Source organism: Elephas maximus, chromosome X (genome assembly GCF_024166365.1).
Source record: "Elephas maximus indicus isolate mEleMax1 chromosome X, mEleMax1 primary haplotype, whole genome shotgun sequence".
NCBI classification, from domain to species: domain Eukaryota; kingdom Metazoa; phylum Chordata; class Mammalia; order Proboscidea; family Elephantidae; genus Elephas; species Elephas maximus.
Genome location: NC_064846.1, coordinates 58,692,490 through 58,719,318, shown reverse-complemented (window position 1 = coordinate 58,719,318; position 26,829 = coordinate 58,692,490).

Sequence of the window (26,829 nt, the reverse complement as noted above, 5' to 3'; positions counted from 1 at the left end):
CATATCAAAAAAATAATACACCATGACCAAGTAGGATTCATACCAAGTATGCAGGGATGGTACAACATTAGAAAATCAATCAACATAATCTACCTTGTAAATACAACAAAAGAATCACATGATCATCTCAATAGACACAGAAAAGGCATTCGACAAAGTCCTACACCCACTCCTGATAAAACCTCTCAATGAAATAGGTATAGAAGGGAAATTTCTCAATGTAATAAAGGGCATCTAAAAAAAATTTTTTTTATACAAAACCCTGGTGGCATAGTGGTTAAGTGCTACAGCTGCTAACCAAAAGGTCAGCAGTTCAAATCCACCAGGTGCTCTATGGGGCAGTTCTACTCTGTTCTGTAGGGTCACTATGAGTCAGAATCGACTCAACAGCAGTGGGTTTGGTTTTTTGGTTTATACAAAACAAACAGGCAACATCGTTCTTAATGGAGAGAGACTGAAACATTCCCATTGAGAACAGGAACAAGACAAGGATGCCCTTTATCACCATTCCTATTTAACATTGTGTTGGAAGTCCTAGGTAGAACAATAAGGCAAGAAAAAGAAATAAAGGGCATCCAAACTGGTAATGAAGAAATAAAACTGTCCCTACATAGAAAACCCAAAAGATTCCATGAGAAAACTACTGGAACTAATAGAAAGATTCCGCAGACTAGCAGGATACAAGGTAAACACATAAAAATCAGTTGGATTCATATACACCAATAAAGAGATTGATGAAAAGGAAATCAGGAAAACAATATCACTTATAATAGCCCCTAAAAAAAATTAAATTTCTTAGGAGAAAAACTTACCAGGGATGTAAAAGATCTATACAAAGAAAACTATAAGAAGCCAAAGAGACCTACAGAAATGGAAAAATATACCATGTGCATGGATAGGTACACTCAACATTGTGAAAATGACAATTCTATCCAAAGTGGTTTACAGATACAATGCAATCCTGATCCAAATATTAACAACACTCTTTAAAGAGACGGAAAAACTAATCATTATTTTCATATGGAAAGGAAAGAAGCCCTGGATAAGTAAAGCACTGCTGAAGAAGAATACAGTAGGAGAATGCACACTGCCTGACCTCAGAACCTACTATACAGCTATGGTTGTCAAAACAGCCTGGTATTGGTACAACAATAGATACATTTACCAATGGAACATAATTGAGGACCCAGATGTAAATCCATCCATCTAGGGCCACCTGATCTTCGACTAGGGCCCAAAGTCCAACAAATGATGAAAAGAGAGCCTCTTTAACAAATAGTACTGGCAAAACTGGATGTCCATCAGCAAAAAAAAAAAAAAAAAAATGAAACAGTACCCATACCTCACACCACACACAAAAACTAAAGTACCCATACCTCACACCATACACAAAAACTAAAGCAAAATGGATAAAAGACCTAAAGATCTTCTATGATCTTTTCTATAAGATGTTCTATGATCTTCTCTAAAGATCATAGAAGAAAAAAGAGGATCAACACTAGAGGCCCTAATACACAGCATTAACAGGATACAAACCATAACTACCAATACACAACCTCCAGAAGATAAGCTAGATAACTGGCATCTCCTAAAAATTAGGCACTTATGCTCATCAAAAGACTTCACCAAAAGAGTAAAAAGAGAACTTATAGACTGGGAAAAAAATTTTGGCTATTACAAATCAGACAAAGATCTAATCTCTAAAATCTACAGGAAAATCCAATACCTCTACAACAAAAAGACAAATAATCCAACTAAAAATGGACAAAGGAAATGAACAGACACTTCACCAAAGAAAACATTCAAGCAGCTAACAGGTACATGTGGAAATGCTCCTGATCATTAGTCATTAGAGAAATGCAAATCAAAACCACAATGAGATACTATCATATCCCAACAATACTGGCATGAATCCATGTATATACACACGATACTATGCAACGATAAACAACAATGATGAATCCACGAAACATCTCACAACATGGATGACTCTGGAGTGTATTACACTGAGTGAAATAAGTGAATCACAAAAGAACAGATATTGTATGAGACCACTATTATAAGAACTCAAGAAAAGCTTTACACACAGAAAAAAAATTATTTGATGGTTACAAGGATGCTTGGGGTGGGGGGAAACCACTAACTAGATAGTAGACAACTGTTAACTTTGGTGGAGGGAAAAACAACATACAGGGGAAGTCAGCACAACTTGACCAAGGCAAAGACAGAAGTTTCCTAGATGCATCCAAACACCTTGGGGGATCAAGTTGCTGGGGCTGAGGACCACGGTCTCAGGAGACATATAGGTCAACTGGCATAATACATGTCATAAAGAAAATGTTTTGCATCCTACTTTGGTGAGTAGCATCTGGGGTATTAAAAGCTTTTGAGTCACCATCTAAGATACACCTATTGGTCCCATCAGGGTTGGAGCAAAGGAGAATGAAGAAAACCAATGACACAAGGAAAATACTAGTCCAAAGGACTAATGGACCACATGAACCAAAGCCTCCACAGCCTGAGCCCAGAAGAACTAGATGGTGCCCAGCGACAGCCACTGACCACTTTAACAGGGATCACAACAGAGTCCTGGATAAATTGGGACAAAAATGTAGAACAAAATTCAAATTCACAAAAAAAAAAGACCAGATTTACTGGTCTGACAGAGACTGGAAGAGCCCCCAACAATAAGGCCCTTGGACACTCTGCTAACTCAGAACTGAAACCACTCCTGAAGCCCACTTCTCAGGCAAAGATTAGACAGGCCTACAAAACAAACAATAACACATGTAAGGAACGTGCTTCTAAGTTCAATCAAATGGGCAACTCCTGCCCAAAAGCAAGATGAGAAGGCAGGAAGGGACAGGAAAACTGGACAAATGGACACGGAGAACTTGTGGTGGAAATGGGGAGAGTGCTGTCATATTGTGAGGATTGCAACCAATGTCACAAAACAATATATATATTGAATGAGAAACTAACTTGAGCTGTAAACTTTCACCTAAAGCACAATAATAATATAAAAAGTTTTGGGATAATTAGTAATTCATATTAGAAAAATAAATAAAAATAGATATCTACTTCACATGATATACAAAATTAATTACAGATACATTAAAAACTTAAGTATAGAGGCAAAAGTATTGAACCATTAGATGAAAATATGGGGAAGCTTTTTAACAACAAAAAACAAACTAAAAAAAAAGATTGATAAATTCAATTAAAATTAAAACTTTTGTTAATTAAAAGATAACAAAGATAAAGGGGTAAAGATAGTCACAAGCTGGAATAATCTATTTGTAAATTATATGATTAATAATTTTGAGACTACAACATATATAAAGTATTCCAGCAAATTAACAAGAAAAAGAAATAAAAAACAGAAAATTTAGCAACAAACTTGAAAAGATTTTTCAAATAGGAAGAAACAACAACAGGGATGAATCACATAAGTTAAGAAAAAGAAAGACACAAAAGAATATAAACTGGTTGGTTCAATTTATATAAAGTTAAAAAACAAGTAAAACCACACAAGATATTGTTTAGGTAAACATGCAACTGTGCCAAAACTGTATAGAAAAGCAAGGAATTATAATCATCAAGTTAAGGACAGTGATTACTTTGAATTTGAAAGAGTAATAGTTCTGAAATGTAGTCAGGTAGGAATACACAGAAGCCTTCAATAACTTTCATAATTTTATTTTTCTGAGTAGTGAATTTTTTCCTTATCATTATTCTTTAAAGTGTACATACATGAATAATATTATATGTACATATATTGTTTCATATGATATGTTTCATAAAATATTTCAAAAATAGAAATAAAAGAATACCTTGGAGAAATGTATAAATTAGAAAGCAACTCCAACTGCCTCCTGATAATTAATCGCTAGACCAGATAATGTTTAAGCTCACTTCAGCAAGAGAATTCCATTTTAATGAATTGTGGTGCAGTATCACATGATGTGTGTGAAAGGGCTAAAAGTTAAGCCCTGTAGTACTATAACTGGGGAGCTCTTTAATAGCCTTACAGTGCAAGTGAAAAAGTATCCTTGACCTTGTGAAATGTGGGAGATGTTTTAGGTCAGGCTCATTCTGAAACTGCTCTTTACGTCAAGTATTAGAGTAGAGTAAACCTCTTCCTCTATATATACATAGGGCTGATGAGAAGATATGCAGCACTAGAGACAGTGACCATAGCGGGCAGCACATAAAATCACAGCACAGAAGCAGAAAAACTATTGTTTAGGTATTAAGCAGCTGCATCTGAAAGTTTAGAAAAATAACCTCCTTAGAAAGAGTTAATGAATATACAACATTTAAAGTGAGAGCTTGTGCAATTCCAGACAGACAGAATTCTCTGGGATTCGTATTAAATATCAAGTTACAAGGAAGAGGCCACTCAATAAACCTGGCAAGGAATACCAATTGGAAAGGAACAAAGTAGTGTATTCAAACATTATGAAAAAAGATGTATAAAATTGGTCCTGAACATACACATTTGTTTGGTTTTCACATGGCTAAGAATTGGCCCAGTTCTTAAAAAAAAAAAAATTTTTTTTTTTTTTTTTACTGAGGAGTAAATGTTAGTTCATACCAAAATAATATTATATAATACTTTAAGTTTTCACATACATGTGATGATGTATGTATGTAAACATTCATGTTTGACTTGAGTTCAAAAATAATATGAAGGCTAAAGCTATACTGTCCATGGAAGCAGAAGTCAAGAAATCAAATAATGTATTTTCATTTGGCAAATCTGCTGCAAAAGACTACCTAAAAGTTTTAAAAAGCAAAGATGTCATTTTGATGACTAAGGTGTGTCTGCCCCAAGCCATGTTTTTTTCAATTGCCTCACATGTATATAAAAGCTGGGCAATGAAAAACAAAGACAGAAGAATTGATGCATTTGAACTGTGGTATTGGAGAAGAATATTGAGTATACCATGAACTGCCAGAAGAACAGAGAAATACATCTTAGAAGAAATACAACTAGAATGTTCCTTAGAAACAAGAATGTTGAGATTTCAACTTGCTTACTGTCGTAGTTATCTAGTGCTGCTATAACAGAAATACCACAAGCGGATGGCTTTAACAAAGAGAAATTTATTCTCTCACAGCCCAGGAGGCTAGAAGTCTAAATTCAAGGTGCAGCTCCAAGGGAAGGCGTTCTCTCTCTGTCCACTGTGGGGGAAAGTCCTTGTCATCCATTTTCCCGAGTTGAGGACCTTCTCAGAGCAGGAACTCTAGGTACAAAGGATGCGTTATTCTCCCGGCTCTTGTTTCTTGGTGGTATGAAGTGCTTGTCTCTCTGTTCATTTTTCTCTTTTGTATCTCAGAAGAGACTGACTCGAGACGAAACCTAATCTGTTGATTGAGTCCTGCCTCATTAACATAACTACCACTAATCCCACCTCATTCACATCATAGAGATAGAATTTACAACACATAGGAAAATCACATCAGATGACAAAATGGTAGACAATCATGCAATACTGGCAATCATGGCCTAGCCAAGTTGACAGATAATTTTGGAGGACACGATTTGATCCAAAACATTCCACTCTTTGGCCCCCAAAAATTCATGTCCTTGCTACATGTAAAACACATTTACCCCATCATATCATAGCAAAAGTCTTAATTCTAAGTCCAAAATCCAAAAATTCCTCTCCATCTGTGAAATCTAGAATACAAGTTATCTGCTTCCAAAGTACAGTGGTGGAACAGGCACAAACTAGACATTTCCATTACTAATGGGAGAAACTGGAGGGAAAGAAGGGATAACAGGCACCAAGCAAGTCAGCAGAACACATTATTCCTCAAGGCTTGAAAATAATCATCTGTTCTCTGAGACCACTTACACGATGGTCCTGTGCTTGAGACTCTAGGCATTGGCCCCACTCTCTGGATTCTGAGTGGAGGCCTCTTGGCCCTGGGCTTCAGTTCCACCTTCCAGGCCCTCTGGAATGGCAACTCTGCTCCCTCAAATTTGAACAGCTCCATTCTCCTAGTCCATCTCAGTGGCAATGCCCCCTTTTGAGACAAAGGCAACTCTGCTTCCTGTATTCTTGTCTCTTCTGCTTCTGCTTTCTGATTCCTTGGCCTCTTGGCCCCTGGGGCCTCACTGCCTGTATCTGCTCTGCTAGGGCACGTGTTTCAAAGCTCTTTAGCTCCACTAACAAGTGCCTGGAGGCATCCCACTCCTCCAGTAAACTCTTGCTGGAAGGTACTCAGCTCTCTTGCTCTGTGGCAAGCCTAGCTCCACCAGTAAGTGCCCGGAGGCACGCCACCCCACCAGGAATCCTCTCTGTGCAAAGGCACTCAGCTCTCTTGCTTCGGGGGTCAGCTCCAAAGCTGTCTTACACTGGTCTCCTGGTTCTGCTGCTGCCACTTCTCTACTGCTGCCCTTTCTTTTCTGCTGCCATTCCTGTGCTGCTGCTTCTCACATTCTGTGCCATCTCCAATTTAACAGCTCTCCTCGCTTCCTTCTGAGTCCTCACCAGAATTGTCTTCGATGTCCAAAATTCAACCAACAATCTCTTCAAGGCAATCTAGGCTTTTACTTTTAGGCACTTTATAACTCTCTGGCCTCTATCCATTCAGTTTCAAAAATGCTTCTACATTTTAGGTATTTGTTAGAGCAGCACCCCACTTCCGGTACTAAATCCTGTCTTAGTTATCTAGTTTTGCTATAACAGAAATACCAGAAGTGGATGGCTTCAACAAAGAGAAATTTATTCTCTCACAGTCCAGGAGGCTAGAAGTCCGAATTCAGGGTGCCTTCAGGGGAAGGCCTTCTCTCTGCATCAGTGCTGAGGGAAGACCCTTGTCATCAATCTTCGCTGGTCAAGGAGCTTCTCAGTGCAGGGACTCTTTTTTTTCAGGGGAAGGCCTTCTCTCTGCATCAGTGCTGAGGGAAGACCCTTGTCATCAATCTTCCCTGGTCAAGGAGCTTCTCAGTGCAGGGACTCTGGGTCCAAAGGACATGCTATTCTCCTGGCTCTTGTTTCTTGGTGGTATGAGGTTCCCTTGTCTCTCTGCTCACTTCTCTCTTTTATATCTAAAAGAGATTGACTCAAGACAAAACCTAATCTTGTTGAACGAGTTCTGCCTCATTAACATAACTGCCACTAATCCCACCTCATTAACATCATAGAGATAGGATTTACAACACAGAGGAAAATCACATCAGATGAAAAAGTGGTGGTCAGTCACGCAATACTGGGAATCATGGCTTAGCCAAGCTGACAGATATGTTGGGGGACACAATTCAATCCATAACAGACACATAATCAGGAATGATCAATTGTTAGAAAAGGACATTATGTTTGGTAGTGGAGGGCCAACAAAAATGAGGGAAACCCTCAATGAGGTGGATCGACACAATAGCCACAATGGACTCAGGCATATCAGTGATTATGAAGATGGCACAGGACTATGCAATGCTCTGTTCTCCTACACATAAGGTCATCATGAGTGGAAGCCCACTCGACAGCAATTAACACCACCAACAACAATGCTGTATTGTGGATTTAGTCATTTTCAAATTATCCTTTTATTTTCTTTATAAAATACTGAGTTAAAATCCCCTCTAAGTATGTTGGTAGACAGAATAGACATGCCAGTCATTATCTCACCATCTTCTTAGAGGATCTGCAGTATCAAGAATCCCTGGAAGTCACAGTGTTATATCACAAGACACAAAAAAATTTCCCACGAGGGGTCTCAAATCAATAACCTAAACTTCCACCTTGAGAACCAAGAAAAAGAACACACTAAACCCAAAGGAAGCAGCAGGAATAATATAGTGAAGGCTAGAGTGGAAATAAATAAATAAGAGAGAGAGAAAATTAACAAAACTGGAGTTCTTTTTTTAAAAAAGCTCTAACAAAATTGGCAATCTTTTAGCTAAAACGACTGACCAAGGGGGGAAAAAAAGAGAAAATACAAATAACTAAAATCAGAAAGAAAAGTGGGGGCATTACCAGCAAACTTAGAGATGTAAAAAGGTTTATAAAGTAATACTATGAGCAACTCTATTCCAGCAAATTAGATGACTTTGATGAAATGGACAAATTCCTAGAAAGACTGAACTATTGAAACTGACTCATGAAGAAAAAGAAAATCTGAATAGACCAATAGAAAATAAAGGGATTGAATTAGTAATCACGAAATACCACCAAATAAAGCTCAGGCACAGATAGGATCACTGGTAGAGTCTCCAAATATTTGAGAAGAATTAAGAATTAGTACAAACCCTTCTTAAGCTCTTCTTAAAAGTAGAAGAGGGAACAACTCTCAACTCATTTTATGAGGCCAAAACCAGACAAATACACAAGAAAAGAAAACTACAGATCAATATTCCTTGTGAATTCAGATATAACATTTCTCAACAAAATCCTAGAAAGCTGAATACAGCAATATATTAAAAAAAAAGATCATTCACTGTGATCAAGTGGGATTTTTCCCAACAATGCAAGGTTGGCATAACATTGAGAAATCAATCAATATAATATACAATATTAATATAAAAGAGCAAAAAGCACGATAATACCAATTGATGCAGAAAAGGCATGTGACAAAATCCAACACTTTCATTTTAAAAACATTCAAAAAGCAAGGTATAGAAAGGAACTCCCTTAACCTGATAAAGAATATCTGTGAAATACCACAGTTAACATCATACTTAATGGTGAAAAACTAAAAGCTTTCCCCCATAATCAGGAATAAGACAAGGATGCCACTGTTCCATTTTATTCAAAATTGTACTGGATGTTCTTGCCAGAGCAATTAGGCAATAAAATAAAAGACATCCAGATTGGAAAAGAAGTAAAACTAATTCTATTCATAGATAATATGATCTTATACAGTATATAGATAAATTTTAAGGAATTCATAAAAATCTGTTAGAGCTAACGAATGAGTCCGGGATGATTGCAGGAAACAAAATGAATAGAAAAAATCAATTGTATTTCTATAGAGTAGCAATGAACAATCCAAAAATAAAAGGAAGCAAACAAGTCAATTTACAATAGCATAAAAATAAAATAATTAAGAATAAACTGAACAGAAAAAATTCAAGACTTCTACACTAAAAACTATAAAACATAATTGAAATAAATTAAAGAAGATTGAAATAAAACTTAGTGTTGTTAAGATGACAATACTCCCCAAATTGATTCACAGATTCAACAATTTTTATCAAAATCCCAGTTTACCTTTTATATAGAAATTGACAAACTTATCCTAAAATTCATGTGGAAATGCAAGGGACTCAGAATAGCCAAAACAGTCTTGAAGAGGGAGGAAAAAAAAATGATGGAAGGTCTACGCTTACCAATTTCAAAACTTACTACAGAGATATAGTAATCAAGACTGTGTGGTACAGGCATAAGGATAGATATATAGACCAATGGAGTAGAACTTGGAGTCCAGAAATAAACCCTCACATTTATGGTCAATTGATCTTCAAAAACGGTACCAAGACAATTCAATAAAGAAAGAACAGTCTTTCAAGAAATACTGGTAAATACTGGATAGTCATATGCAAAAGAATGAAGTTGGACCCCTACTTCATACCGTACGCAAAATTAATGCAAAATAGATTTTTAAAAATCTATGCATATGAGCTAAAACCATAAAAATCTTAGAAAGAAACATAGCTATAAACTTTCTTAACCTTGGATTAGGCAATGGTTTCTTAAATACGACACCAAAGACACAACCAAAGAAAAAATAGATAAATTGGACTTCATTAAACTTCATTAAAAACATTTGCATATCAAAATCATGATCAAGAAAGTGAAAAAAACAACCTATACAATGAGGAAAATATTTGCAAATCATACTTGTGATAATGGACTAGTAGTATTCAGAATATATAAAGAACTCTTACAACTGAACAATAAAAAGACAAATAACCCAATTAAAAAATAGGCAAGGTATTTGAACAGACATTTCTTCAAAGAAAATATAGAAATAACCAATAAACACATAAAGGGAAGCCTGACATCTTTAGTCATTAGGAAATGCAAATCAAAACCACAATGACACAACATTTCACACCCACAGGGATGACTACAAGGGGTCCTGATGATGCAATGGTTAAGTGCTGGGCTGCTAACCAAAAGGTCTGTGGTTTGAACCTACCAGCTGCTGCACAGGAGAAAAGATGTGGCGATCTGCTCTCATGAAGACTACAGCCTAGGAAACTCTATGGGGGACTTCTACTCTGTCCTATAAAGTCATTAAGACTCAGAATAGACTTGACGGCATGGAACAAGAACAACAACGGATGGCTACAATTAAAAAAAGAGAAAAGCATATGGAAAAATTGGAACCCTCGTACACTGCTGGTGGGAATGTAAAATGGAGCAGCCATGTTGGAAAACAGTTTGGCAGTTTCTCAAAACATTAATCAGAGAATTATCAGTTGACTCATCAATTCTACTCCTAGGTATATACCCAAGAGAAATGAAAACATATTTCCACACACACACACACACAAACTTGTACACAAATACCTACAGCAGCATTATTCATAAGAGTCAAAACTGGTAAATGGATAAACAAAATGTGGTATATCCATAGTAGAATATTATTTGGCCATAAAAAGGAATGAAGTTCTGATACATGCTATAACATAGATGAACCTTAAAAACCCAATGCTAAGTAAAAGAATCCAGATACAGTGGATCACTTATTTCATGATTCCATTTACATGTAATGTCTACAGTAGGCAAATCCATTGAGATATAGTGGAACCCAGTTTCCAGGGCTAGAGAGGGGAGAAATGGGGAGTAACTATTTAGGGGGTATGAATTTTCTTTTTGGCGTGATGAAAATTATCTGGAAATAGACAGTAGTGATGGTTGTACAATTTTGTGAATATACTAAAAATCACCAAATTGTACATTTTGAAAAAGTGAAGTTTATCATATATGAATTATTTCTTAGTTAAAAGAAAAATTCCCTAGTCTCGGTGATTGTATAAGGAATAAACTGACCAAAGCTGGGCTGATCAGATTCTCTCTCCCATGAATTTAAAACTGGGACAAGAGTTGTAGTCAGGTAGATAATATGCCTGTACAGAAAATGACGTGCAGTTGGTGATGAAATCAGAACTACAACAAGACAAACCCATACGAAATACATAGAGGGTCAGAAAAGTGATAAAGGAAATTGAAAAGCAAACATCAGTAGGATGATGAGTAAGTATACAGAGAAAAGCAGGGAAGAGAAGATCCAATTTTGAATAGAACGGCAAGAGTAAGCATCCTTGTCTTGTTTCTGATTATGGGGACCATCTTTTGGTTTTTCACCATCAAGCATGATGTTAGCTGTGGATTTTTCACAGATACCCTTTATCAGGTTAAGGAAGTTCCTGTAAGAGATAGGAAAATTGCTTGAGTTCCCCACAGGCTCGCTCTATTCTATTTCCTATCCTTTGAATTATACAGTCTTCCATCCATTAATTATTTCATTCATGTACCAAATACTTCATACATGCCTACTATATTCCAAGAATAATTCCAAGCCTCAGAAATATATCGGTGAATAAAATAAAGGTTCTTGCCCTCATGAAGATTATATTCTAGTCGTGGGACATAGACAACAAACAATAAACATTACAAGTAAATTATAATTATTACCTTCTGGGACAGAAGGTGGAAAGCCTGGTAGCCTAGTGATTAAGAACTATGGCTGCTAACCAAAGGCTGACAGGTTGAATCCTCCAGGAGCTCCTTCTTGTTATGGGTCTGTTCAGATTTTCAATATCATTTTGTGTTAGTTCAGGTAGGTAATGTGTTTCCAGAAATTTGTCCGTTTCCTCTAGGTTTTCAAATATGTTGGAGTACAGTTTTTCATAATACTCTGTTATGATCCTTTTTATGTCTGCTGGGTCTGTTGTAATATCCCTCATTTCATTTCTTATTTGGGTTATTTGCATCCTCTCCTGCTTTTCTTTTGTCAACTTGGCCAGTGGTTTCTTGATTTTGTTGATCCTTTCAAAGAACCAACTTTTGGTTTTGTTGATTCTATTTGTTTTTCTATTCTTTATTTCATTTATTTCTGCTCTGATCTTTATTATTTTCTTTCTTCTGGTGGCTGTGGACTTCTTTTGCTGTTCTTTTTCTATTTGTTCAAGTTGTGTAGCTAAAATTTTTATTTTGGCCCCCTTTCTTCTTTTTTAATGTGTGCATCTGTTGCTATAAATTGACCTCTGAGTACCGCCTTTGCTATGTACCAAAGGTTTTTGTATGATGTGTTTTCATTCTTGTTTGATTCTAGGAATTTTTTTATTCCATCTCTGATTTCTTGTATTACCCAGGGGTTTTTAAGCAGGGTGTTATTCAATTTCCATGTAATTGATTTTTTTTTCCTTGCTGCTCCTGTTGTTAATTTCCATTTTGATGGTGTTTTGGTCAGATAATATACTCTGTATTATTTCAATGTTTTGGATTTTGTTGAGGGTTGCTCTGTGGCCTAAGATGTGGTCTATTCTGGAGAACATTCCATGTGTGCTGAAAAAGAAGGTATACTTGGCAGCTGTTGGGTGGAGTGTTCTGTATATGTCTGTGAGGTCAAGTTGGCTGATTGTGCCCTTTAGCTCTTTTGTATCTTTGTTCAGTTTCTTTCTAGATGTTCTGTTCTTTACCAAGAGTGGTGTGTTGAAGTCTCCGACTATTATTGTGGAACTGCCAGTTTCTCTTTTCAGTGCTGTTAGCGTTCGTTTTATGTATTTTGGAGCCCTGTCATTGGGTGCACAGATGTTTATTATGGTTAAGTCTTCCTGATGGCTTATCCGTTTAATCATTATATAGTGCCTTCTTTGTCTTGTATGGTGGATTTTCTTTTAAAGCCTATTTTATCTGAGATTAGTATTTCCATTCCTGCTCTTTTTTGGTAGCTGTTTGCCTGATTTATTTTTTTCCATCCTTTAATTTTTAATAAATTTATGTCTTCATTTCTAAGGTGTGTCTCTTGTAGACAGCATATTGATGGATCTTGTTTTTTATCCATCCTGTCACTCTGTGTCTCTTTATGGGTGCATTTAGGCCATTTATCTTCAGTGTAATTATTGATAGGTGTGAGTTTACTGCTGTCATTTTGTAGTGCTTTTTTTTTTTTTTTTGTGGTGCTGACATCTTCTTTGTTCCTTTTACTCTCCTGTGCTGAATTCCTTTTGTTTGTGGATTTCTATTTCATTTCTTTTGTTTTTATTGAGACTTTATGTTGTTCTTCCTTTTGTTTGTGGATTTGTTTCTTTTGTTTTTGTAGATTTTGTTTTTATTGAGACTTTATGTTTTCTTCTTTATTTTGATGAGTAGGTTTATTAATTTTCTTTGTGGTTACCTTGAAATTTACCCTTATCTTCCTAGGTTTGAACCAGTCTATCATTACTTGGTATTGCCTTGTCTTCCACTCCATTAGAAAGTTCTATAGCTATACCATTTATTCCCTTTTTTATTGGTCTGATGCTGTTGTCATTTACAGATTAACCAGTCTGGTTCCCTGTTGCAATTCTTTCAGTTTTGAATAGTACTTGAGAGTTAATTTCCTAGGTTGGTATCTGGCTGGTACAATCTTACATCATAGATTCAGGCTGTGGTCTGATGTTTGTTCTCAGACTGAGGGACTCCCTTTAATAATTCTTGTAAGTTTAGTTTCATTTTTACTTATTCCCTTAATTTCTGTTTATCTGGAAATGTCCTAATTTCACTATCATATTTGAATGAGAGTTTTGCAGGATATATTATTCTTAGTTGGCAATTTTTTTCTTTTAAAGTTTTATATATGTCATCTCATTGCCTTCTTGCCTGCATGGTTTCTGCCGAATGATCAGAGATTAGTCTTATTGTTTCTCCTCTGTATGTGACTTTATCTCAAGCTGCTCTCAGGATTTTTTCTTTGTCTTTGATTTTATTGAGTGTGATTATGATATGCCTTGGTGATTTTCTTTTGGGGTCTGTCCTATATGGGGTTTATTGAGCTTCTTGGATGGTCAGCTTTTCATCTTTCATCATATTAAGGAAGTTTTCTGTCAGCTATTCTTCAATGATCCTCTGTGTTTTCCATCTTCCCCCCTTTTCTGGAACACCGATCACTTGCAAATTTCTGCTTTTGATTATATCCCACATAATTCTCAGGGTTTCCTCATTTTTCTTCATTCTTTTTCCTGATTTAGCCTCAGAGTTGTATCCAAGTATTTGTCTTCAATTTCTCTGATCCTGTCTTCCATCATTTCAAACCTGCTCCTCAGCTCTTCTATGACACTGCCCTTTTCTGAAATCTTGTTGTTTATCTTTTGGATTTCTAATTGTTGTTTTTGTATGATTTCTAGCTGTAAGTTTATTTTGGCATTTTGTTCCTGTATTATTTTCCTGAATTCTTCCATTTTTTCTCTGTATTTTCCATGAATTTATCTATTTTTTTCTCATTTTTGTCTGCTTTTTGCTTCAACTCTTCCATAGCTCTGAATATTAAAGATTTGAATTCCCTCTCAAGTGGTTCTAGTACCTTTTCTTCTACTGGGAAGTAATCTGGTGTTTTATTTCAGATGCCTACTGGAACCATCCTGTCCTGTTTTTAATATGTTTTGATATTGTCTGCTGTCTTTGTGACATTCAGTAGTTATTTTCTTCATTTATTTGTGGTAAATCTGTTTCATCCGGCTTTTTTGTTTTCTTTCGTTATGTCTGAGCAAGAGGGCTGTGCGTACTTTGTTGTTTGTTCATCTGTGGTCACAACACTTTTCACCTCCTTGTCCAATGGGCAGGTCCAGTTGCTCAGCTATGGTGCAGCAGGGTAGGTCCAGCTGAAGGTGAGGGACTGGGATAGGTTGTTTGAGGCACATACTAGGGCTGACAGAGTGTGTCAGGAATCAGTGCTGGGCAGGTTCCGAAAGGCCATGCCTGTGCTGCTTGGATATGTGATATTCAGTACATGGCACATGTAGGGAGGAGGGAGGGGGAAGTTTGTGATGTGTGGAGCTTATACAGGTATGGGAAAGAGGAGAGAGTGGAGAGAGAAACAGGAGGCAAAAATAAAAATAAAAAAGTGCTTTTTTTTTTAAGGGGGCTTGCCATTGATGTGGAGAAATGAACCAAGAAATTGAGAAAAACAAAAGTAAAAAAAGGAACTAGGTTAAAATTTGAAAAAAAGAAAGAAAATCCCCCAGGGGTCCCACCAGTGCAGCTGTGAAGACCAGGAAGTGGCTCCCAGCCTGTGCAGTATAGCCTGGCTAGAGGTGGTATAGATGACACAGGGTGCCAGGTATTCAGGGGAAAGGAAAAGAAGGTAAGTATAGAGAGACAAGAACTGAGAAATGAAGAAAAACAGAAAGGAAAAAAGGAAAGAAAGAGAAAAGAAATGCCCCCAGGGATCCCACCAACTGGGGAAGCAGCTCCTAAGCCGTGCAGAGCAGCCCCACTAGAAGGGACTCCCAAGCCACAAAAAGGAAAAGAAAACAAACAAACAAATAGAACAGAACAAAGAAAAAAAGAAAAAGCCCCGGGGATCCCACCAGCATGGTGTCTTGTGCCAGGGAGTGGTTCCCCAGTTAAGCGGCACTTCACAGCCTTTCAAGAAGCGAAGATGGCACATGGAACCAGGTGTTGGCAGGGGGGAGGTGGCAGCATCCACGGAAGAAACCAAAAGAAACAGAAAAAAGCAATATCAGCAACAGACAAATGGCATTCAGGTAGCCAGACAGTATGGGCGGGGCAAATTCAATTGGTCCAGTGGCGGGAGCAGTTGCCTCCAGGTCAAGAGACTGCAGCCAGCAGGAAGCAGAGGAGGCTGGCGGGGGGGGGAGAAGGTTGAGGTTATTAAAGCATATATCATTGGTTACCTGATGCTCTGTCTCCTGCTGGGAGCTCCATGAAGCTGCTTTCCCATGCTCCCTGTCTGCCAATCTCCAACAGGAGTCCAAGATGGCGGATCTGTGCTGCATTAGCTGATAGGGAACTTCCTCCCGTATCTCTTCTCGCTCTCTGTCTCTGTCAGTTTCTTATTCTATTCGGTGCTTGGCTGAGTTCTTTATCTCTTCATTTGACACTTCAGGTTTCAGGAGGGACATTTGTCTCTGTTTTACTTAGTTTTTCGGGTCTTTGCTGTGGAGGGACGGCATGGTGCTTCTGTTCTTGGTACCATGTTGGCCAGGTGTTGCGTCTTTTGGTTTCTTGACTGCTGCTTCCATGGATGTTGATTGTGGATCCAAGTAAAATAAAATCCTTGACAACTTCAATGTTTCCCCCATTTATCATGATGTTGCTTATTGGTCCAGTTGTGAGGATTTTTGCTTTCTTTATGTTGAGGTGTAATCCATGCTGAGGGCTGTGGTCTTTGAGCTTCATCGGTAAGAGCTTCAAGTCTTCACTTTTGGCAAGCAAGGTTATGTCATCTGCATAACACGGGTTGTTAATGAGTCTTCCTCCAATCCTGATGCCTCGTTCTTCATATAGTCCAGCTTCTCAGATTTGCTCAGGATACAGATTGAATAGGTACGGTGAAAGGACACAACCCCGACATACACCTTTCCTGGCTTTAAACCACGCAGTATCTCTTTGTTCTGTTTGAGTGACTGCCTCTTGATCTAAGTACAGTTTCCTCATGACTACAATTAAGTGTTCTGGAATTCTTAATCTATGAGACCCAGGTCTAGGAGGCTGGAAGTCCATATTCAGGGTGCCAGCTCCAGGGGAAAGCTTTTTCTCTGTGTTGACTCTGGGGGGAAGGTCCTTGTCATAAATCTTCCCCTGGTCTAGGAGCTTCTGAACACAGGGCCCCTGGTTCCAAAAGACATGATCTGCTCCTTGCAGTATTTTCTTGGTGGTATAAGGTCCCCTATCTCCCTGCTTGCTTCTCTCTTTTATATCTCAAAAGAGATTGACTCAGATACAATCTTGTAGATTGAGTTCTGCTTCTAAAAGATAACTGCCTCTAATCCTACCTCATTAACATCAGGTAGAATTTACAAAACATAGGAGAATCACGTCATAAGACAAAATGGTGGATAATCACACAATACTGGGACTCACAGCCTAGTCAAGTTGATATACATTTTCGAGGGACACAATTCAATCCATAACAGACCTCTTCAAAGTGTTAAGAAGCAAAAAAGTCACTTTGATGACTAAGGTGCTCCTGACCCAATCCATGGTATTTTCAATTGCCTCATAAAAAAAAAAAAAAAAAATTATAGGCATGCAAAAACTGGACAATGAAAAGGGCAGACCAAAGAAAAATTGACACATTTAAATTGTGGTCTTGGCAAAGAATATTGAATATACTATGGTTGCCAAAACAAACAAATCTGTCTTGGAGGAAGTACAGCTCAAATGCTCCTTAGAAGTGAGGATGGTGAGACTTCATCTCTCTTACCTTGGACACGTTATCAGGAGGGACCAATTCCAGGAGAGTTACATCATCCTGCGTAAAGCAGAGGGTCAGCAAAAAAAAAGGAAGACCCTCAAGGAGATGGATTAACATAGTGGCTGCAACAATGGGCTCAAGCATAACAACAATTGTGAGGATGGCACAGAACCAGGCAATGTAATGTTCTCTTACGCATAGCATCACTATGAGTCGGAGCCAACTCAGTGGCATCTAACAACAGCAACAAAATTATGCAATGTTTTCAAAGTAACGTTGACAATATTAACTTCTATTGAATATAATTTACTACTCTTTCAAATAACTTTTGCCATTATGCTATTATCTAAAAGAAGAGGAAATTGAGGCCCTTAGAAGTTCTGTGATTCTCTTGCTTAAGGTCATTCAACTAGTTAGTGACCAAGGCAGGACTATAATAACCAAACCAAACCCATTGCTGTCAAGTCGATTCTGACCCATACTGTCTGTATAGGATAGAGTAAAATTGCCCTATAGGATTTTCAAGGAGTGGCTGGTGAATTTGAGCTGCCAACCTTTTGTTTAGCGGATGTAGCCCTTAACCAGTGCACCATCAAGGCTCCAGGACTATAATATAAACCTTAAACTTTAAAATTAATGTTTTTTTTCTACTATATCAATGTTGTCTTTCTGGTTTTGATCTAAAAAAAAATGAGGAAGAGAGGCAGAGCCAACATGGTGCCTAGAGAGATGCATTATGCCATTCCCCTGCAGCAAAGACCCAAAAAACTAAGTAAAATTGATACAAACATCAATCCAGAACTCTAAACATCAAATGAAGTGATAAAGAGCTAGATCAAACACCAAATGGAAGAAGAAACTGACAGAAAACAGAGAATCAGGAGAGATACAGAATGGAGGTCCCTTGCCAGCTAACACAGCACAGCATAGCCATGTTGCAACACAAACAACAACCCTGGAGAGGGAGGGAGTACTGGAAGACAACTTCACGGAGCTTCCAACAGGAGACAGAGCACTGGGTAACCAGAGAAACATGTCTTCCCACCTCTTACTCTTCTGCCCTGTATGCCACCTCCATCCCTTCCTGCCGGGCCATGCTGTACCACCTTGGCTAGAGAGCCACCGACTTGCAACCACCCTAAGTCCACCCCACCCCCACCCGGTGGTTCCTGCCGTGCCATTTTCTTCCCCTTTCTTTCTTCTCTTTCTCCCTTCCACCTAGCCCTGTACCCCATCTGTAACCCTTCCTGCCAGGCCATGCTGCACTGCCTTGGCTAGAAAGCCACTGGCCCACTGCCACCCCAGGTCTGTCCTGCTCTTGCCCGCCAGATCCCACCATGCCATTTTTTTCACTTTCTTCCTTCTCTTTCTCCTTCCTGCCTAGTCCTGTACCCTATTCCTACCCATTCCCACCGGGCCACACCATGCTGCCTTGGCTAGAGAACAGTAGCCTGCCAACATCCCAGGTCTGCCATGACTCCGCTAACTGGCACCTGCCACACCATTTTTTTCCTTGTTCTTTTCTTTCTCCCTCCCATGTTGCCCCGCATAATACCTCTACCCCTTCCCTCTGGGCCACGCCACGTTGCCTTGACTAGAGGGCTTCCACCCCACCCCCACTCACCAACTCCTGCCTGGCCACCGTTTTTCATTTGTTTGTTTGTCTTTCTCTTCTTTCTTTTATTTCTCCCTCCCATCAAGCCCCATACATCACCTCCCCTCCCTTCCAACCAGCGCTTGGGTCTGCCCCTGCCCCTTCTTGCCAGCCCTCAGCTTGCCACCAGGCTTTTTTTTTTATTATTACTTTTTAATTTTCTCTTTCCTCCTTTTCTTTCTCCCTCCCACCTAACCCCGTAGACCACCTCACCACCCTGCCACCAGAACCCACCACACAGCCACAGCTAGAGTGCCAAGAGCCTAATGCCACCTCAAGTCCTCCCTGCCCCCACCTTCTGGCTCTTGCAGTGCTGCCATTGTTTCTTTGGATTCTATTTCTTTCTCTTCTTTCTCCTTTCCACCTTGCCCATATGTCACCTTCCCTCCCTTTTCACTGTCCCTCAGGCCAGCCCTGCCCCCACTCACCAGTCCCCACTATGCGGTCAGTTTTGATTTATTTATTCATTCATTTATTTTCTTTCTTCCTTTTTTCTCCTTCCCACCTAGCACTATACACCACTTCCCCCCTTCCTGCCGGACCCTGACACTCTCCACAGCTAGATAGCCACGAGAACTCCAGCCTACCGTTGCCCAGGTCTGCCCCACACCCATCCAAAGTCTACACCATGAAACCATTTTTTCTTTCTACCTATCACCTAGCTTAGTACATCACCTCTCTTCACTTACCACCAGCCACTGGGCACTCCACACTCCCACTTGCCAACATCGCAGCACCATCATATTTTTTCCTTTTTCCTTTCTTACTTTTCTTTCTCCATCTAGCCCCATACGCCACCTCCCCCCTTCCTACTAGCACCTGCTGTACCACTGTGGAGAGAGTGCCACTGGCACACCACCCCTCCATAGTCCTGGGTCCATGCTACCCCCCACCAGCCCCCACTTCACTGACATTTATTTTATTCTTTTCTTTTTTTTATATTTCTTTCTTTTCTTTCTACTTCCCACCTCGCCCCATATGCCACATCTCCTCTTCCCACCAGTCTCCTAGGTCTGCCCAGCCCTCATCCACCAGCTACCCTTTTTTGTTTTTATTTTTATTTCTCTTGCTTTTTTCTTTCTCCCCCTGCCTAGCCCCATACAAAACTCCCCCTTACCACCACCCTTGCCATGCTGCCATGGCTAGAGCATTCCTGGTGCTCAGGCCTGCCGCCACACTGGGCCCACACTACCTCTCCCCTCCTGCAACTCAACCGGCTGCTGAACAGTGGGTTGCAAGCCTGTACCACTCCCTGTCTGACACCTCCACCTACCTGGCAAGGAGCTGTGAATGCTCCCACAGTGCTGGACCAATATCAGGAGGTAGACTCTGCCCACCCAGTCTGTCCTCAGCCACCTCTCCAAACCAGCATACAGGAAAATGGGCTCACCCTGTCCACCTGGACAAGGTGGTGAGAGCTATCATGCCCATAAATGAGCAAGCAACAAAGCATGGCTGGCCTACCCATCCTAGCATATCAAAACAAACAAACAAACAAACAAAAAAGAATCAGGACAAAACAAATTAATATGCAACCAATGAATAAAGAAAATGATACCTTAATGTCTCGGAGACAGCAGGAGAGGATGACCCCAGCTAGTGACTGAAGTAAAGAATCAGATGACCTTCCAATAGAAGAAAGGTCAGTGGAATGATCTGATATGGAATTCAAAAGAATTAGTGCTCTCTAAGAGATTAGGAAAGAGAACAATGAAAACACAGACAAAACCATGGAAAAAATTAAAAAATCATAGAAAACATAGACAAAACCAATGAAAACAGCAAAATCAAGGAAAACGCAGACAAAGCAATAGAAGAATTCAGGAAAATAATACAAGAACAAAACGTCAAAATAATTAGAAATCATAAAAAAACAGCAACTAAAAATTCAATGGATAACAATTTCTGAAAGTGACAACTCAATAGACGGTCTTAGGAGCAAACTGGTTACAATGGAAGACGGAATCAGTGAGATTGAAGACAAATCCATGGACACCACTCTGAGGGATAATCAGAAAAGAATGAAGAAAACTTAAGAATTATGTGGGACACAATCAAAAGTAAAAATTTGCACCAGATCAGAGTTTGGAAAAGGGGGAGAAAATGGAAAACATGGAGACTGTTGAAGATTTGTTGGCTAAAACTTCCCAAATATGAAAGATGAAAAGCTGACCATCCAAGAAGCTCAAAGAAACCCCATATAGGATAGATCCCAAAAGAAGTCAACAGGAAATATCATAATCACACTTGCCAAATACAAAGTCAAAAGAAAAAAATTCTAAGAGCAGCTCAAGAAAAATGAAACTTCGCTTACAAAGGGGAAACAATAAGATTGAGCTCTGGTTATGCAACAGAAATTATGCAGGAAAGAACGCAATGGGACAACGTATCTAAAACCTTGAAATAAAAAAAAGCTGCCAACCAAGAATAATACACCCTACAAAACTCTCTCTCAAATGCAATGGCGAAATTAGGACATTTCCAAATAAACAGAAATGAAGGGAACTTGTAAAAACCGAACCAAACTTAAAAGAAGTCCTTTGGTTAGACAATCAACACCATAAAAAAAAAAATACCAGAGTATAAGACCCAGGACAACATCAGCCAGGTACCAACCTAGGTAATGGACTTTCAATAAAATAAAGCTAAAAGACTTGGAACAGGGAAACTGAAATGGCAATTCAGTAAATGAAAAAAATGTCAAGAAAATAAAATGGGGAATAAATGACATAGGTATAGAACTTTCAAATGGAGAGGAAGTCAAGGCAATATCAAATAATAAAAGACTTGTTCAAACGTAGGAAGATAAGGTTAAATTTCAAAGGAATCACAAATAAAGTAAAAAAAAAAAAACCTACAGATTAGAATTAAAAAAGAAGAAAAACAGTCTCAGTGAATACAAAATCTATAATAACAAAAGAAAGAAAACCCACAAACAAAAGACACTCGCCACAGGATAGTAAGAGAAGCAAACATCAGTACCACAAAAAAAAAAAAAAAAAAAGCATAATACGACAGCAATAAACTCATACCTATTGATAATTACACGGAATTTAAATGGCTTAAATGTACTTGTAAAGAGACACAGAGTGGCAGAATGGATTAAAAAAAAAAAAAGCACTCCCCATCAATATGCTGTCTACAAGAGACAAACCTTAGCCACAAAGATATCAATATATTAAAAATCAAAAATTGAAAAAATATCTCACACATTAACCAAATTAGAGCAGAAGTGGCAATAGTAATCTCAGATAAAATAGACTTTAAGGCAAAAACTACCATAAAAGACAAGGAAGGACATTATACAGTGATTAAACGGATAATCTGCCAAGAAGACATAAACTTAATAAATATCTACGCACCCAACGACAGGGCTCCAAAATATGTAAAACAAACACAGCACTGAAAAAAGAAATAGTCAGTTCCACAATAACAGTAGGAGACTTTAACACACCACTCTTGGTAAAGGACTTGGGAAACCCTCGTGGTGTTGTGGTTAAGAGCTATGACTGCTAACCAAAAAGTTGGCAGTTCAAATTCACCAGGCACTCCTTGGAAACCGTATGGGGCAGTTCTATTCCATCCTATAGGGTCAATATGAGTCAGAGTCAACTTGATAGCAACAGGTTTGTTTTTCTTGCTAAAGGACAGAACAACTAGAACGAAACTCAAAAAAGATACAGAAGCTCTAAAGGCCAAAATCAACCAACTTGACCTCGTAGACATATATGGAACAATCCACCCAACAGCAGCAGAGTATACATGCTTTTCCAATACACATGGAACATTCTCCAGAATAGATCACGTTTTAGGCCACAAAGCAACCCTAAATAAAAACCAAAATATTGAAATACTATAAAGCATTCTCTCTGATTACAATGCCATAAAAGTAGAAATCCATAAAAGACCAAGGGGCGGGGGGAAACTTGCTTAAAAACAACTGGGTAATAAAAAGTCAAAGAGGGAATAAAAACTCATCATACCATAACCTTTGGACACAGCGAAGGCAGTTCTCAGAAGTCAATTTATAGCAATAAACACACACATCAAAAAAGAAGGGCCTAAATCAAGATATTAGTCCTACAACTAGAACAAATAGAAAGAGAAGAGCAAAAGAAGTCCACAGGCACCTGGAGAATGGAAATAATGAAGATCAGAGCAGAAATAAATGAAAATAGAACAGATAAACAACAGAAGGGACCAACAAGACCAAAAGTTGGCTATTTGAAAAGATCTACAAAACTGAAAAACAATTGGCCAAACTGACAAAAGAAAAACAGGAGAGGAAGCAATTAACCGAAATAGGAAACTGAGAAATAAAAAAGATCATAACAAATGTTTCAATTGTCCATTCCAATTCTCTATCAAACCATTACTCTAAGGGTAGTATGCAACATGGTATGTCCATTTAATATGATGTTTCTTGGCCCATTGCTGCACCCTGTGTTTGTGGGCTGTAAAGTGTGTTCCTTGGTCTGATGAAATATAACTCAGTGGTCCAACTTAGTACAGTATCTTTTGTTCCAATCCCTTAATGGTATTTGAAACAAATTTCTAGAAACATACTACCTACCTAAACTACAACAAACTGAAATAGAAAATCTGAACAGACCCATAATGAGAAGAGATTGAAGATGTAATAAAAAAAAAAAAAAAGAAAGAAAGAAAACTCCCGACAAAAACAACAAAAAAGCCCATACAGCTTCACTGGAGAATTCTACCAAACATTCAGAGAAGAGCTCACGCCAGTACTACTCAAACTATTTCAGAGCTTAGAAAAGGAAGGAATACTCCTGAAATCATTTTATGAAGCCAGCATAACCCTGATGCCAAAGCCAGGTAAAGACACCACAAAAAAAGACAATTACAGGCCAATACCTCTAATGTGTACATAAACAAATAATTTATTTTATAAGGATCAACACGAAGCTGGTTCCTATGAGCCAGAGGTTAAAGATGTCCCAAATATCTAACTTTTCCAACCTGCTGTACCAATTCATCATCTCTAACATGCTCCCTCTCACCTCAGTTCTCTTCCTCCTGTCTTCGAGTTCCCTAATTCACTGCATGTCTCACAGAATTCACAAACCATATAAAGGAAGTGGCTCATGCAGTTGTGAAGGCTGGCAAGTCCCGAATTCAAAGGTCAGGCATAGACTTCTCCATGGCCTTCAGTCTTTGCCCAAAGGCACTCAGCTTTCTCGCTCTGTGGACCGGGAAGCCCACTGCATCATCTCCTGTGGGTCTCGGCTGCAGGTCTCTCCTTCTTTGGTGGTGGTGGGCTCTCCTCTCTCTGAAACTGGCTCTCTTTTAAGGCAAAACTGACCAATTCCTTCTCTGGCCCACAATTACCTTATTTGCATAGTCTTACCCTGTCACCTGGGTAGGAATCACAAGACCATGGCTAGAAAAGCCACACACAAAAGTAATTAATCACACTGCAGGCCCCCCCCTCCCCCGGCTTTCCTAGCCACGGTTCTACCATATTTGGAGGATAACTTCCCCCTGCTAATCACTTTACCAGTCCAAAACAGTCATTAACAATTAGTGCTTCAGTAGAGCAAAGAGTCCAAAGGGTGAGTTTACTTAGGTACAAGCCATTCACGTCTGCTGCGGGTTTCCACCTGATCTGGTCAGGTTCTTCAAAAATCATCTCGTCTTTACCCTTTCTGGCCTCTTACAAAATTCAACTGAGAGATTATTCCCTTGCCCTGAGTCTCTTTCAAGGTCTCAACGTGTTAGGTTTCTTCTGCAGTATAACCCATTTATTCATTCCTTTACCTTCAGCTATTATTTCTCCTTCCTTCCATTTGTCATTTGTTTTTACCCAATCTTTTCCACCTTGGGGAAGAACATCAGGTTCAGCTGTTGTGCTAGTCCAGATTGCCGGTAGCAAGACCAGTCTAGCAAGTGCTTCCCCCTCAGTTCACTCCCATTCATGTCAGGTAGGGTTACACAGGTACAACATTAGTGAGCTATCTCGCTCACTAGGCAATATGGCAGTATTCACTGTCAATCCCAATTTTGCCAGATGAAAGTAAGGTACAATCCATTCAATCAGGCCCTTGGGAATTCTGGCATACATGTTCAGGGGTATAGATACAGTCTTTTGCTTAAGGATCACCCCTGCTTCTGGCACCCACAGCTGCATCCCTGGTCCTGGAACCGCAGCATCTGGCAGGAAAAAAACAACTTTAGGTGATGTGGGGAAGCACTGTACAGTGGCACCAGCATCTTCCCTAGATCCCCCAGAGAAGCGTAGCAGTCTGTCCAGTGGTGATCTTCCCTTTGTTCTCCTTATGTTGAGTGTGAGTACACACTCATAAAGGTGTGTGAACCAGCCCTTCATGCCTTTATCTCCCCTTGTTTTGAATAACAAATGTTTCAATTGCCTGTTCCAATTCTCTATCAAACAATTACTCTAAGGGTGGCATGCAACATGGTATGTCCATTTAATATGATGTTTCTTGGCCCATTGCTGCACCCTGTAGGCTGTAAAGTGTGTTCCTTGGTCTGAAGAAATATATCTCAGGGGTCCAACTTAGTACAGTATCTTTCTTTCCAATCCCTAAATGGTATTTTTTGACATTTGTGTCTGTCATGGGATATGCAAAGCCCAGTCCAAAGTATCTCTTCCTGTGAGGACCCTGGCGCCACTGGTGTCATTGGTCCAATATAACCAACTTGCCAGCTATGTGCAGGGCCTTTCCCCCAGGAAATCTGCCCCATAGCTATCTGCAACCTCTGTCTTTCATGCTGGCAGACAGAGCAGTCCTTATTGGCATTTTGTGCCTCAGAGGGTGCAAGAGGGATGTGTCTAGATTCAGCCCATCTCTGCATTGCTGCAGCAGCCCCATGTTCACTCATTTCATGGCCCTAATTGGCCTCCTCAAGTGAGTATACTAACCGGTCCATTTGCTGATTCCAATGGCCACCTGATCCAGGAAGGGGTTTTTCTGATGGGCATCTACACTCCCTACTCTGATGCATCCTCTAAGTTCCCAGAGTGCTTTCTATAGTTTCATGCTCCACATGGATGTCTCCTTAATAGTCCAATTTTCCATCGCTCATTTGTCTGACCATATATCCAGGCCATTGGCCAATGCCCATGAATTGGTAAAATCCAAACATATGGGCTCTCATCATTGTGCAATTCTTCCATCACAGCTAGGAAAACAACATGCAGTTCATTCAGTTGAGCTGACCTGTTCTTACCTTCTTCAATCAGAATCTTTCCATCTTCTGGTCTTAATGCAGCAGCTTTCCACATCACATGTTGTCCATGTACCCTGCAACTGCCATCTGTAAACCAAGCAGCTTTCTACTGGTTAGCAGAAAGTTGTTCATAAGGCACTGTCCATGTACTAATGGGCTTTGGCAGCTTTTCAGGTGGTTCCAGGGTAGGACCTATGGGAAAAGAGGTTACCTGCTTGTGAATATGGTGGGTGCCTTCCTGCATTCTCCCAGTAGCTTATTCTTGTATGAACGATTTCCATTTTGTCATGGAACAATTTGGGGTACCACCTTCCTTATTAGAGTGTTTCTCTGACATCACCCAAGCCATTATAGGTATTTCAGGTCTCATGATGATTTTATGTCCTTCTGTCATTGAGGCAGTCTCAATCAAAGCCCAATAGCAGGTGAGTAATTATCTTTCAAATGGCATGTATCATGCTGCAGCATCTGGAAACTTTCTAGTCCAGAATCTCAGTGGTCACTGTAGTACAGCATTCTCAGGTTTTTGCCATAAGCTCCAGTCTGCATAAGCACTTGTGGTAGACACCTCCAAAATCATG